The sequence below is a fragment of the Sinohyriopsis cumingii genome, chromosome 8 (genome assembly GCF_028554795.1).
Source record: "Sinohyriopsis cumingii isolate HCF-2022 chromosome 8, ASM2855479v2, whole genome shotgun sequence".
NCBI classification, from domain to species: domain Eukaryota; kingdom Metazoa; phylum Mollusca; class Bivalvia; order Unionida; family Unionidae; genus Sinohyriopsis; species Sinohyriopsis cumingii.
Window position 1 is genome coordinate 45895500 of NC_142968.1, and position 13847 is coordinate 45909346.

At 36.6% G+C, this 13847-nt stretch overlaps 1 protein-coding gene and 1 long non-coding RNA gene across 13 annotated transcripts in view; one reads left to right on the forward strand and one right to left on the reverse strand.

Annotated features, from left to right (window-relative positions):
• LOC149793421 (uncharacterized) overlaps nucleotides 1-13847 on the reverse strand; it is a 32299-nt gene that overhangs the window by 12549 nt on the left and 5903 nt on the right. For 2 of the 11 annotated variants that reach the window (XR_016422786.1, XR_016422781.1), the window contains exon 1: nucleotides 8537-9009. The exons of 3 other annotated variants lie outside the window; for them this stretch is intronic. This is a non-coding gene — a long non-coding RNA (uncharacterized LOC149793421). 6 more of the 11 variants (XR_016422779.1, XR_016422777.1, XR_016422784.1 and 3 more) reach the window with 6 other exon arrangements.
• The window catches only part of LOC149793422 (uncharacterized), a 28046-nt gene continuing 24093 nt past the window's right edge, over nucleotides 9895-13847 (forward strand). Inside the window, exon 1 of one of the 2 annotated variants that reach the window (XM_089967402.1) lies at nucleotides 9895-10045. The gene's annotated coding sequence lies outside the window, so the exon portion shown is untranslated. The remainder of the gene's footprint in view (nucleotides 10046-13847) is intronic. The other variant, XM_089967403.1, reaches the window with a different exon arrangement.

Here is a 13847-nt window from a genome sequence, read left to right on the forward strand (position 1 = left end):
CTCCGGAAACACTCAAACATGTGCTTAACACTTTCCCCCATTACGGTCACACAAAACAGAACAACATTGGACAACGAAGCCCATACCCGGAGGTACTAGAAGCCAAAAAAAAAAAAAAAAAAAAAAACCTGGGGAGGACATATAATAACATCCTGGAATTTATAACAAACTTAGAAAAAAGGATTTAAAAAAATAGTTTGAGGGATTAATTAAAACACACACACACACACACACATACACTTACATCAATATATGAACCTAAATCTTGCATAACCGACGACTGCTCTGGTGGCCTAATTATTAGAGTATGACTCGGAGGCGTAAGGTCGTGGATTCATACAAAAGACTTTAAAAAAACAGCTACCTCGCTTGGCGCTCAGCATTTAGAGGTTAGTGTTAGGACTGGTCGGCCTATAAACTGCCACACTGCAGACATCGTCGCGATATGACTGAATTTTTTTTAAAGCGACGTTAAAAATCCTAATATCACACACACACACACACACACACAAACACACACACACACATCATCCTGTTTCAAAATGGCCCAAGATTACCCAAAACCTTTTCTCTGGTTTGTCTCAACTCTGTCTTTTTCCGCATTACACTGACATATCTGTATGACTGTTAATTAAAATTAAGTTCTTGACCCAAATTCAGCATACTTCATCCGTCACAGGCAAAGATTTATGGCGAGCCTAGCCCATTTGTCAATCGTAATGGTTACGTGTCACCCTGACCACGAAAGAGTGTACTGCGTTATTTTCTACTCAATTTTGCACCATTACACTGTCTCAAAGTAAATACTGCTGTAAACAATCACATCTGTTTACAAATATTTTTAAAAACAAATTTACTCCACGAGCGCCTGTAATTGTAAGCCGTTTACTTTTTAAGAGATAGAAGTCAGTCGGGCGCTCTGCCGTTACTCAAACAAATTTACATTTAAACTCAAAATCTGAGGATTATTGCCATTTAGGCTTGCTATATCCCCAAAACCTCTGAGGGATATCGCTAAATTTTTTGAAGATAACATGTATTCATGAATGTCGCAATATTCTGATTCAAATATGAAATGTCAGTGTTCATTGTGGATTAACTTAGACCAAATTATTACTTTTCTAGCTGCCTATCTTAACTATGACCAAACCAGAAATATGTACCCCTGGTTGTTTTCATGCCTGTATAAACATACTGAATGTTTAAATGCGTGATCTTAATCAGTCATAGCTGGTTTAAATGCATGCAAACTTTGAATCTTTCTAGCCGTCAATAAAAATAATGCAACAGCAGATTCACAAAAAGTACGTCATACAGGTTAAGTAGGCGTTCGACATCGGCTATTTCAGCAATAGGTGTCTTGTTTTAAAATTTTATTTCGCATACATTTAACTGGCGATCATTCCCTTTATTTCGATCTAATAATAATCAATGCCACTTTACGTAGACCGTTTTGGACGAAGTCAACCTAAAGGTGAAATCCGATGGATTGAATGTCGCTTGATGTGATATCATAATGAAAGCTGCGCGTGTTGACCAAAAATCGTCCTACCCTATTTTTTATGATTAGACTCGACGACCTCTTTTCTTGACCCAGTTCAGTGCATGGTTGCTAATGTAAAAAGTCTGCAGCGATCAAGAACTTTCGTCTAAACGCATTGGATTGACAGTTAAGGTCCAGATCATTAAAAAATCAGGACTGAGTAGACTTTGAATAAACTATATCAGTATTAAATTTAAGAACTAAACAATTAATATTTAATATAGGATGAGTAAATCGCCTACAAGAACATGATGACATACACTTTACAAACCATCCGGCAGAGATAGAATTGCTAAGGCATAAATATTCCATTATTGCTGCTGCGTCCGTTTTCGCATTGTGAAAATATTATAATGCATTCGTAGTTTATGTGAGGACCATATCTTTTGGTATATTTCCTTGTCATGGATGTTAGCGATTAAACAATGATTTTGATGGTATCATGTAATCCCTCTGGAACAACCTGCATGTCAACAAAAACAACGAAATAAACAGTTTATGTTTCCAAGGCAATGTATGACTAGATTAAGATCCGGTGTATGTATTAAATGAATTCATTTAAAGGAATAGGTTCAGATCCCGTATGTATAGTAAATGAATAGATTGAGATCCCGTGTATGAAGGATCGATTAAGAAAATGTGTGTGTCAAGCACGGCTAATTATAGATAATGAATCAGCCATACACTAGTTTTATCCAGTCTGCAGCTATTGTCTTCTCAGTAGTCTGCATACATAACGGTTATCACTGTATTCCTTCCACTACTGTTCGATTGAATAACAGTGGATCCACATCGATGTGGAACGAAGCGAATCGACAATCCTTGGTAAGCAAGTGGAGTTCCAGAAACAAAATTTAATTAAAAATCTGAAAAACAAGAACCTTTGATCGGTTGGGCATTTTCTCAACGTTTCAAAGAAAGTTCCTGAAGTGCAATGCTTGGAAAGCCAAAGTAGGAGGGGATGCAAAAGTTTATAACTGTTTATCAAATGCTATTTGTTAAATGCATCCAACCCAAGGAGGCGAATTATTCTAGATAGTGCATAGCACCGCCCCACCCCAGCGCAAGAACATGTCGGGGATGGGGTGGGGCTGATATTTGATGATATAACATATCGGTGCTGAGTTATTCAACGTAATTATGTCTCAAAGTAATAAAGTAAAATAAGAAACATTGGATTCAACGTGTTACTAATTTTACCTCATGCATTTATTATGAAAAAAATTCCCTCATTTGTTCGCTTCTTTAAGTTGTATGCATTATTTCGATAAATTTGTGATTATGATAAGATATCAGTGTCGTTAATATTTGTTTGTAGTACACTGATATCTTGTCATAATCATAAAACGACAAATCAAGGACTGACACTGACGAATGGTGACTTTTCTTCTTTTTCGTTGTCGTCATCCCTCTTTACCAACACGATCCAATCATTAACACTGCAAGCACCACCACTTCTGCCATCGACTACTACTACTGCAACTTCAAATCCGCGGTAGCTCAATTGATAGAGCGTCGGTCGAATAATACGGAAATCGAGGGTTCGATATCACCCCAAGCCCTTCCCCTTGTCTGGGTCAGCTTTTTCGGAATGTCTTTGGGAACAACGTCTAGCTTTCATTTCCTCGGCATAATCAATCGACCAATATGTTAAAAATGGCATTAAAATATAAATTCTTCTATTTGAGAAAGCCCAAGTTGACTGCTATGAACTCAGATTCTTATTGTGAATAGGTTCAGCTTAACGCATTCCTTTAACAGGTCAGTTTATCAAGCATATAAGAACGGATTTTCCTGATCTTCATTGTGATAATAATAATCAAGATTATGTATAGCATACGTTTAAGTTTTGAAATGCATATAAAACACGCATTAGTCTTTTCGTCTCGAATTTATGCCGCCGTCGCGTTCAATATCCGGGACCTGTTTATTATTGATGTGAAAGGGACCCACTTTTAAAAACCTCTCCTTGCATGAAGGTATCACATAACGCAAATATCTGTTACAAAAATGCTAATATTATGCCAATTCGTCCTATTTAGGTCAAGTCAATTTTATGGTCTATTGATATAAATCAAGAATACCTTTGAAGGTCTACCTTACAGACGTGTTGCTTTATTTTATAAGGACACTGTATAAATCCGATCTGGCTCACTCAATAGCTGAATGTGTACCAGCACCACTTAGACTTATATATATATATATATATATATATATATATATATATATATATATATGATGTTAATTGTGACGTAAACAAACACGCATTGTATCATAATGCATTTCTAAGAAAGCATCATGAATAGCCTCATCATCCGCCGTACAAACATTACCCCTCCCCCTTTCTTTTTCATTTCTTTTTGCATAATTAGTTGGAACTAAAGACCATTTACGACGGCTGTATTCGAATGGGACGATAATGGACTAGTAGTAATGTAATGTCGCATTTGACCGACGACGCTATGTGCTTTACACTGACGGTAGTTCATCACTTCGTTGCCTCGAATACAACTCCATGTTCGTGTCTAGGACCACGATATGGGTAACTATGTGATTCTTTTCGACGTCTTTTATATATGACAGTCGTGTGAAACCTATGGTTTGTAGTCGAATACAGCCATTTACCTGTTTTATTCGGATACATTTACGTCATACTGTACATAAAAAATCACTAGCGTAGTATTTATTACCTTTTGGAATCGCTAGGCAAACAATGTCAGCAATGGACATACACGTCAAGTGTCTGTGTGCAATTTGGATTTTTAACGTAGCTTTGACAATTTTAAAGTCATAGGTCTATTATTACGATATCCGCAGTGTGGCAGTTTAAAATAATGTCTACCGCTCCGGTGGCCTAGTCGTTGAGCGTCCGCCTCGGATGCGGAAGATCGTGGGTTCGATCCCCGGCCGAGTCATACCAAAGACTTTTAATAATGGTACTAACAGCCGCCTCGCTTGGCGCTCAGCATTAAGAGGTTAGTGTTAGGACTGGTCGGCCTGGTGTCAGGATAATGTGACTGGGTGGGACATCATGCTACATGTCTGCGGCATGATGCCCCAGTGATTGACATCACTTATAAACTGCCTCACTGCAGACATCGTAGTGATATGACTGAAAAATTGTTAAAGCTGCGTTAAAAATCTAAATCACACACACACATATTAAAGTGATGTCTAGCACCGAGGCATCTTGCCGCAGACATGTAGCATCATGTTCCACCCAGTCACATTATCCCGACACCAGGCCAACAGTCCTAACACTAAACGCCTAATGCTGAGCGCCCATCGAGGAAGCTGTTAGTACTATTCTTAGAAGTCTTTGGAATGACTCGGCCGGGGTTTGAACCCGCGACCGCCTTCATCCGAGGCGGACGCTCTAAGCACATAGCATAAAAGTTTTAAAAAATGCACCCCTGTTATTACGTAAGAAGTTAACCTCAATGTGCCTTGAAGTTTGTTTTTCACGAAAATGTAGTTAAATTATTAACAACGGGGGAGAAACAAACCCTCCGAAAACTATATCGGGAACTTTCTCCACTTTAAGCACATTCACGTGTACTGTCTAATTACCATCAGCAGATTGATTATATTTTTTTTTGCCATTTGCGACCACACTTCGCATACACATTTGTGCAGAATATGAATTATACAGTGACAACTTTGGCATCGCACTCAGTTATCACTATTTGTATCCTTGCTTTTATTCATTTAATCAGACTCTCGCAAGACTCTAAACGACCAACGCCAAAATATAATATGCATCATCGCCGCTAAGTTTGCGACTGCGCTATCTGGCTAAATATATGTTAAGAGTCTGGCAAACTAGTTCCTACGACTTGGCTTACATATTTTGTTCTGTTGTGATGACTTTTATAATATATGGCTTGATAGTAAGCTGAACTGTGTAGAAATCTGCATAAAAAGTATATTAACATGTTTTTGCAAAACGTTAAATTGCGCATGCTTATTGCAACATTTCCGCTTTCAAATCATCAGATTCGGAGGTGCGTAGTTGTTCCCGTTGATAAGCTCTTGAATTCAAGAGGTAGGCAAATATTATACTGTAGTCCCTATTCCCATAATGCCCAAACTGAAGTGACCGGTTTTTGAAGTAAACCGGAGCTAAAAAAACGTTGTGCCAAGGATGTTAATGAACTCTGTGCCAAGAGATTTAAATGTCTGAGTATCATGGAAGTCGGGTTGCCCGAGAGGATCTTTGACCGTAAACTATAATCTGATCTGATGTTCGCAAGACAAACAGCATCTTTAAGCGAGCTTGATCATCCCTAAAATGTCTTGTAAAACACTTCAAACTAAAATGAATAAAAAAATAACCCTCGCCCCCTCCCCCCATGAAACATTGGCTATGAAAATCGATCTATATATTCTGTATATACCTACAACGTACCTACCAATTAGAATATGGTTATCCTATCTACCAATCAGAATATGGTTATCCAATCTACCAATTAAAATATGGTTACCCAATGCCGGTGCATGGGTATCTGGCACCCTAGGCGAACCTTCCACCTTCTGCCCCGTCCCCCTCTCCGGGCATCGTTTTTTATAAACTGTTCATTAGTATTAATACAATCTGGGCTTGGTAATTTATTAATTTCATTATATAATCTACATATTTATATTAATTAATACACTTACATTGTACGCTTGGTTCTCCTAGCGGTCAAACCGGCCTTGTGGTTATCTTATGTTGCCTGTACTTTATAACACATATCAGTCTTCTTTTTTTTTTTTAAAAAAATACAAAATAAGTAACAAAAAGTGTTTATAAAAAAAGAAAGAAAAAATTCTGCAAACTTTAATTTTTTTCACGTCCAGTGGATTTTGCTTTATCGTGTTAGCATGGTTTCCAGTCAATAAAGTTAACTTCAAAAAGTTCAAAATTTACGAAAAAAAAAACAATAAGCCTTGCTGCTGTGGTCTCAAATCTACTTATAATGATCATAATATAGTGTGTACAATATGATAGCTCGTCTTAATAGCGCATATGGCATCGCACTAAAACTGATTGGGAACGTACGTAACGTTCCATGGACGGACAGCAGTACAGCCACATGCCCCCTCCTGGTATCCTGGTGGAGCAGGATAATACAATACGGTTACCAAAAGAACGATTTCATGCTACGCAACAAAACGTTCACACTGAAAAGAGGGTATTTATTCTCTGTTATGCAATGATCTGGCAATTACGAATTTGCAATTATGTACGTAAATCTTGGGGAAAATTGCATCGAATTTCAAGATTACGCTGGAACGTAACATTAGAAAAGAAGGAAATAAACAACATCATATCTACCTTGTAGTCCGAAATTGAATTGTATGTTTTCGTATTATTTTTTTTAAAGAGAAATGAAATTCAAACAAACCTGACTACCCTCACTTGCGTCCCTGACTAAGCACACCTAATCACCCTCACCTGTATCCCCGACTAAGTTCAAGTTTACTGTGATCGTTATTTTTGTGATCGTCTTGTTCTTCATGTCGTTATCATCATCACTGCTTTTTTGTTGTTTCTTTGGCCTTTGCTGATTCTATTGAAAACCATCACCAAAAATAAACAAACAAACAACAAAACAACGAAGAAAAAACCCAACAAAAAACCCAAGCAGGTACAACTGTAAAGTCGGTGGAATTTTAATTCATTATTTATCCTCAAAACTGAAATAAAGGTATTAAATGAATCGGAACACTTTGAAATGTTGGCCTAACCCTTCCCCGTTTTTTCCTTTTTGCTGATTATGATTTTGTCTCCTGAAAAAGAACGTGTTTAGCTCGAAACGATACTGTTGTAATTAATTACTCCCTTACTATTCATTACACTAATTACACCCTTACTATTCATTACACTAATTACAACTTTACTATTCATTACACTAATTACGCCCTTACTATTCACTACACTAATTACACCCTTACTATTCATTCATTATTTACTCCATAATCAGATCTACAGATATGTAGATTAAAAAAGACATAAGAACAGATAAATCACATAAATGTAAATAATGTACAACTATGCAGATGCTAGCTTGAATGACTATACAGTAATAGGAAATAAACAAGTGTTACTAGTGATCAATATATATACCGACTCATCATCACTCGTAAGGCTACTCTCTACACATTGAAAAGATCAAACAGATTACAGTACAAACAGTGTGCATCAACAAGAACTCTGGCGGTTAAATGTGTAAATAATGCAGAGTTTAGGTATGCAATATAAAAGTTTAAATCTAGCGTAAATTGAGACCCAATCTGATTAAAATCAGATCTTCACTGTCCTTGGTTTAATCAGATTGATTGAGATTGAAAGATTCTTGCATTTTTTCCTGAAGTAATTTGTTTGTGATAAATATAAATGGACACCCCATTATGCATAACATAATTCTATCCCAAATGACCCCTTACCTAAGGTAAAAGAGACATCACAAAACGGAAATAGGTCTAAATACACAAAACATGTGTTAAAAAAGGTATAATTTGTATTCTGTGTTCTGATCATGGTACTAAAGGAGCCACTGTAGCTCAGTTGATGGAGCCTTCGACTTCTAATGAATAGGACGCAGTTTCGATACATCCCCATGCCACTGGGAAATGCACTGAGCTCCCATTCCTCGGCATATCTGCATAATATAGCCTATACTGTTTACAGGGCCGATAAAACAAAAACAAAGCCTCATACTAAATGCATTTTTAAAAAATGCAAATTGCACCACAGCCATCTTTTTAATAATAATAATAATAATAATAATAATCATCATCATCATCATCATATTAATCATGCATATTATTATTAATAGTATGGTTCTTATTGTTGCTGTTTTTATTATTGTTATAACTATTATTATTATTATTATTATTATTATAAGTAGTAGTAAAAATGGTTATTCACTCATTCTTTTGCCAGACAAGGAAGGATAATTTCAGGCTCATAAACAGAAAATATTATTATAAAGAGACCATACCACTTACCCCCAATTACGGACCACGTCTAGATTATGAACTGGACTTGTCTTATCAATGGCCTGGACTATGCACACCGAATACGCAGTTTACCAGTTTACATTCCAAAACCCTGACCGCTCCGGTTGCCTAGTGGTTAAAGCGCCCGCCTCGGAAGCGGGAGGTCGTGGGTTCGAACCCAGGCCGAGTCATAAAAAAAGACTTACAAAAATGGTACTAACAGCTACCTCGCTAGCCGCTCATCATTAAGAGGTTAGTGTTAGGACTGGTAGGCCTGGTGTCAGGATAATCATGTGACTGGATGAGACATCATGCCACATGTCTGCGGCATGACGCTCCAGTGCTAGACGTCACTATAAACTGCCACACTGCAGACATATTAGCAGTGACTGAAACATTGTTAACGCTATGTTAAAAATCCTAATCACACACACACACACACACACACACACACACACATGCACTCATTCCAAAACGGACCAAGTCTGTTTAAGTTATTGTACCTGTGTGACGCTCTATTATTATTATTATTATTATTAATGTCTTTTGAGGGGCAGGGGTGACCGAACAGTCTCAGCGTCTCACCTTTACTAATCAATCACATCTCCTTCGGCGAGTTAGAGTCTCGGCACTGCTAACGTGCGGGTTGTGAAAACGCTTGCCAATGGCTTTCCGCGGTTCTTCTCAGGGTCTTCTTCAATGATATATACTGTCCGACACAATCTTATTAAAATCAGATTACTGGCCGACATGAATAGTCTATAATGTGCTGAAAATTTATATAAAACTCCACATAATGTTTTGAATATTTCTTGCCTCCTATGACGTACTTCCTCTTTACTATACATAGACCGGTGCAACATTTGGATACATGTCCAAATATTATATCCTGAACAGGTGTGTAAACTACCTTAAATTATATGTACTAGTCTTAATTTAGGGCTAACACATGTTATTCTTGCAGCATCAACATCATACCAGGTACGAATCATAAAGGGAAGAAATAAGAAAGGAACAATTTATTCGTAACACCGCTATTGTACACTTGATCTATTTATTCCCTAACCTTGAGATAACTGACCCTAACCCTGCAATTGTAAATTTTTCATTTTCTATTAAAAATATAAAAATACTAAGCCAACAACATCATCGCATTTATTCCAAGTATGACTGGCAAATTATTCTGAGCAGACATCAAGGTCATTAAATACTCCTGCTTGCAGAATTTTGCTTTATTCGGAAAAGTTCTTTGTTTTATTAACGAAGCCATGTACCCTACCTGCCAACAACTAGGCTAATATATGAAATACAAATGATGTCATGCCGCGCTGAGCCAATCAAAACCCAGGATAAGTTCACTCCCCTAAGTCGAGCGCATAGGTCATCCCCGCAATCAGCTGTTTGTTGCGGCTTTTAGCCCGAGTCGCGAACAATGAGGGATTCACATCGGCTGGAAATTATACCCAAATTTCACTACTAGTGTAAACTCAGACGGATTTAAAGCAACATTAGTGGAGGGTATGTATTCGTTTTCACTACTTCAATCTTTAAAATTGATGGACCACTCGTTTTAGTACGAAATTTTCAAGAGTATGATCGTCTTGGCTCGTCAGCTGATGTCTCCGGCTGACGGCGAATTTTATACCTTATCTAGGCCACTGTAAATTAGAGTATTTGTTTTGTTTGACAGCGACAGGGTTAAAATTTTTTGTTATATTGTCGGGTCATGAACATTGAATATTTGGAATGAGATTAATATTTGGAGGTTTTCTTGCTTTATTTAGATGTCTTTATCCAATCTTTATTCAGCCGAGGACCGGCTGATCTCATTTTACCCAGGGTTCCCTCCATATTAATAATTCATGACTAAAACTGGGGGGAGAAGCCTAAAGGAGGCAATTGTGAAATGTTATTCTGGTTTTGTTTTTAGCAAAGAGTGAAACAAGTTCAAAATATTAAATATGTAAAAGAATATAAAAATACGTTTCTGCTAGAAAAATGAAAGAAAGTTATTTGATGACTGTGGACTATTCGTGGAATAAAGTAAAAGGAAGAAAAAAAAATTAATAACTTTAAGAAAAAAGTTTGAATGTTCCTCTTAAGATGAAATATTTTCAGAAAATAAGCGCCCAAGAATTTTCATTCTTTTATTTTGTAAAATATTTATTTAAAAAAAATATAAATTCTTATTGAGGTGGGTCTATCAAGAGCTTGGGTAAAATTTGCGAGAAATATTAAAAACATATATGTCATATTATTGCTCCGAAGTGATACTTGTTTTAAAGTTAAAACATTTTAGAGAATGGAAGGAAAAATGAGTAGCATATTATTTATCGGGAATAAATACAAGCCATTTTCTAAAACCCGTACATTCCACAAAACGACTACAACAAGATGAATTACAGTCGGATAAGAACTCAACACATGGTGTATTATAATAAATTATTAAACATTTCATATAAATTAGAAGGACGTGATGTAAAAATATAAAACTGATGCTAACAAAGACATCATCCTAAATATTTAAGTTTTTCTTCAACGTAATAAATTGCAGTGTTTTCTAAAGTGGCATTTGTCTGTACATGGCACGAAATTCTGATATTTATACTAAATAAGAATGGACATAATGAAATTACACATACAAATTCCATGCAAAGAAAGTGTAAAAATTTCAGTATAATTTCAGAATGCGGTGTTATCTTTCTGAAGTCTTAAATAAGCCGAAATAAGACCAGTATTTATAACTGATATAGTTCGTATTGCATTTTAGAAATGATGATTTACACCTAATCCTAATGTAATAAAACTACTGGTCCCACTCCGGCCTTTTTTGTTATTTTTCTATCTTCGTTTTGTAAATCAAATGGAGCTTTAGGTTTCTGAAAATATAATTGCGTTCTTATGAATGAAAATTCCGGCGAAAGTGAGAATAATGCTTGCATCAGATATTTGCAAACTGAAGAGATGAGAATAGATAAACGGTCTGACGGATAGACGAATATATCATATGTAATATAACGCTGTAGAAATTGAGACGGGAAGTGACGCAAGACATGAAGTACCAATTACAGCAATTTCACAACGGAACAAAATACTTTCTTTTTCACTTGTACCCATGGATTTGAGAGTTTAAATACGGTTTGTATGGATTGAATTGCATGATATAATAATAATATAATACTATATTTTTTCAACTTTATAATCAAGATATAGCTACTTTTCTTTATATGGTCACTGTACATTTCTTATAGTAGAAAGTACAGGTCAGTATGCTTCGGCAGTTATTTGAGGCGCTTACGAATTTGCTTATAGAGATCTAGATGTGCGTGTGTGTACGCGATTTTTCTATCTCGTATACGATTTTTTTTTTAATGGCACAAAAGAAGAACGGTTGTTTGTATGTATCTAGCTTTGCAGAGCGTCGACATTATACGTTATAAAATTGAGAAAGCTAGCCAGTACGGCCGTAGCTTCCCGTAAGGTCGTTGGTTATTTCAGTAGCTTTCTCTTGTGCTTCTTCCACCCGTTAGAGCATCCGCTGTATTAGAATATTGGTTGAAGAAAAGAAAGAGAAAAAAATGGCATTAAGCACACTAGAACTAGAAAGAAAAAAAAAACAAAAAAAAAAAACAAACAACTGCCGATTAAAAAGTTGAGTTGAAAATTGTAAAAGATAAACATTTACCCCACCCCACACTAGTCCTACAAAAAACAAACATTTAACATTCCTAATATAGGGGATCAATGTTTGTTATATAAATCACATTCCGTTAACAAGTCCACTGACCTCACTACAGCTTCTCAACTGAAATCACAGAAGAAGAAAAAGAAGAAAAATGCCTCACACTACAGTTTATAAAATTCGAGCGATTAAATCTTACCAAATGTTAGATGCAATTTATTTTTACGTATGATAACGTTAAGCAAGAGGAAGGGTCATGGAATTCTTATAAAGGTCATTTAAATGAAACTGATTGTCATTAATTGGTTCGTCCGTTACAAACACGGTCCTAGGGCGAGGCGAACGAGGCAACCGCCTTCGGCCCAGCGGTTTGAGAAAACCAACTCCACAATGCAATGTTTTGCTTGGGGCCCCGCTCATCCTAGGGCCGGGGGCCTGGTCAGTTAGCTGGTTCATTTGCATATCCTTGCGTCTGTTTATATATGACTGTTCTCCTTGTAATCGGAACTCCATTAATACCGATTGAGCGAATTAAATTGTGGGTAATCGTATTTAGCAGTCTGTTTAAAATCAGATCTCCACTGTCCTAAATGAAGTATGGTGTAGATTTGATATTAATCAGATTGTCGTATTTGGTATGATGTTTGAGGGAGACGAGAACTAAAACGGATAGTTTAAAATCCCGAATGCAGCCTGAGGACGAGGGTGTGGAGGTGGCGGTGGGTAATTGGTAAGGAAACCGAATGACAATAGTCCTGACATGTTGATGGTTCTAGTTTAATTTGCCGAAAGATAATACGTGTTGGTGTTGATATTCTGTAAGATGGGTGGGGATGGTACTCTCTCTCTCTCTCTCTCTCTCTCTCATATGCTCATCTTGACAAGTTTACTTAAAGTATCAGGTTCTTTTTTATATTTTACTTTGGTTTAAAATTAATGGTGGAGCAACAGCTTGTTTCGATACTTTTTATTATTTTTCAATATTACTGGTTGTTTCAATTGGCGAACGTCAGTAGCAGATGGTCGGCCAACAATGTTGGGAGCTAATAAGTAGTCGGGATTAGTTAGTGTATACCGTCTTTGCTAATCTGTTGTCGGATTTTTCTTTTTCTACCATTTCTCTCTAGTATACAGTACTTGATTATTATTCTTCGGGAAAATCGTAAATAATGTTACCTGCTCAATTTTAATTGAAATATCCGTTTATCATCTGCGAGATTGACCTAGATACTTAAATATTTCGTATAATGTTGATCTTAATTGACGATATAGATTCTAATAGTCCATAATTAATACTTCCTTGGTCTGTCCTGCCGCTCGTATCTAAAATGTATGCTGATAGCAGTATTCGGAACAGCTGGACTAATTGCAAAAATAAAAAAATAAAAAAATATTGAGCAAGAAGTTGCGAATGCATCGAAAAAATTATCATTCGTAATCACAGTTAACGCAATCCAATCGTCGAAATGGCGTAGCAAGTGGCGCGTGCTCCCCCACCCCGCGTATTTAATTCTGAGCCGCAAATGTTTTCCCCTGTTGCTTGTGGGGGTGGGGGTGGGTTGCTTGGATGGTTGCTATACCACTGAGCCTAGATCGTTCGAATAGGATGCCGTTTCAATTTTGCTGAGACATTTCCGG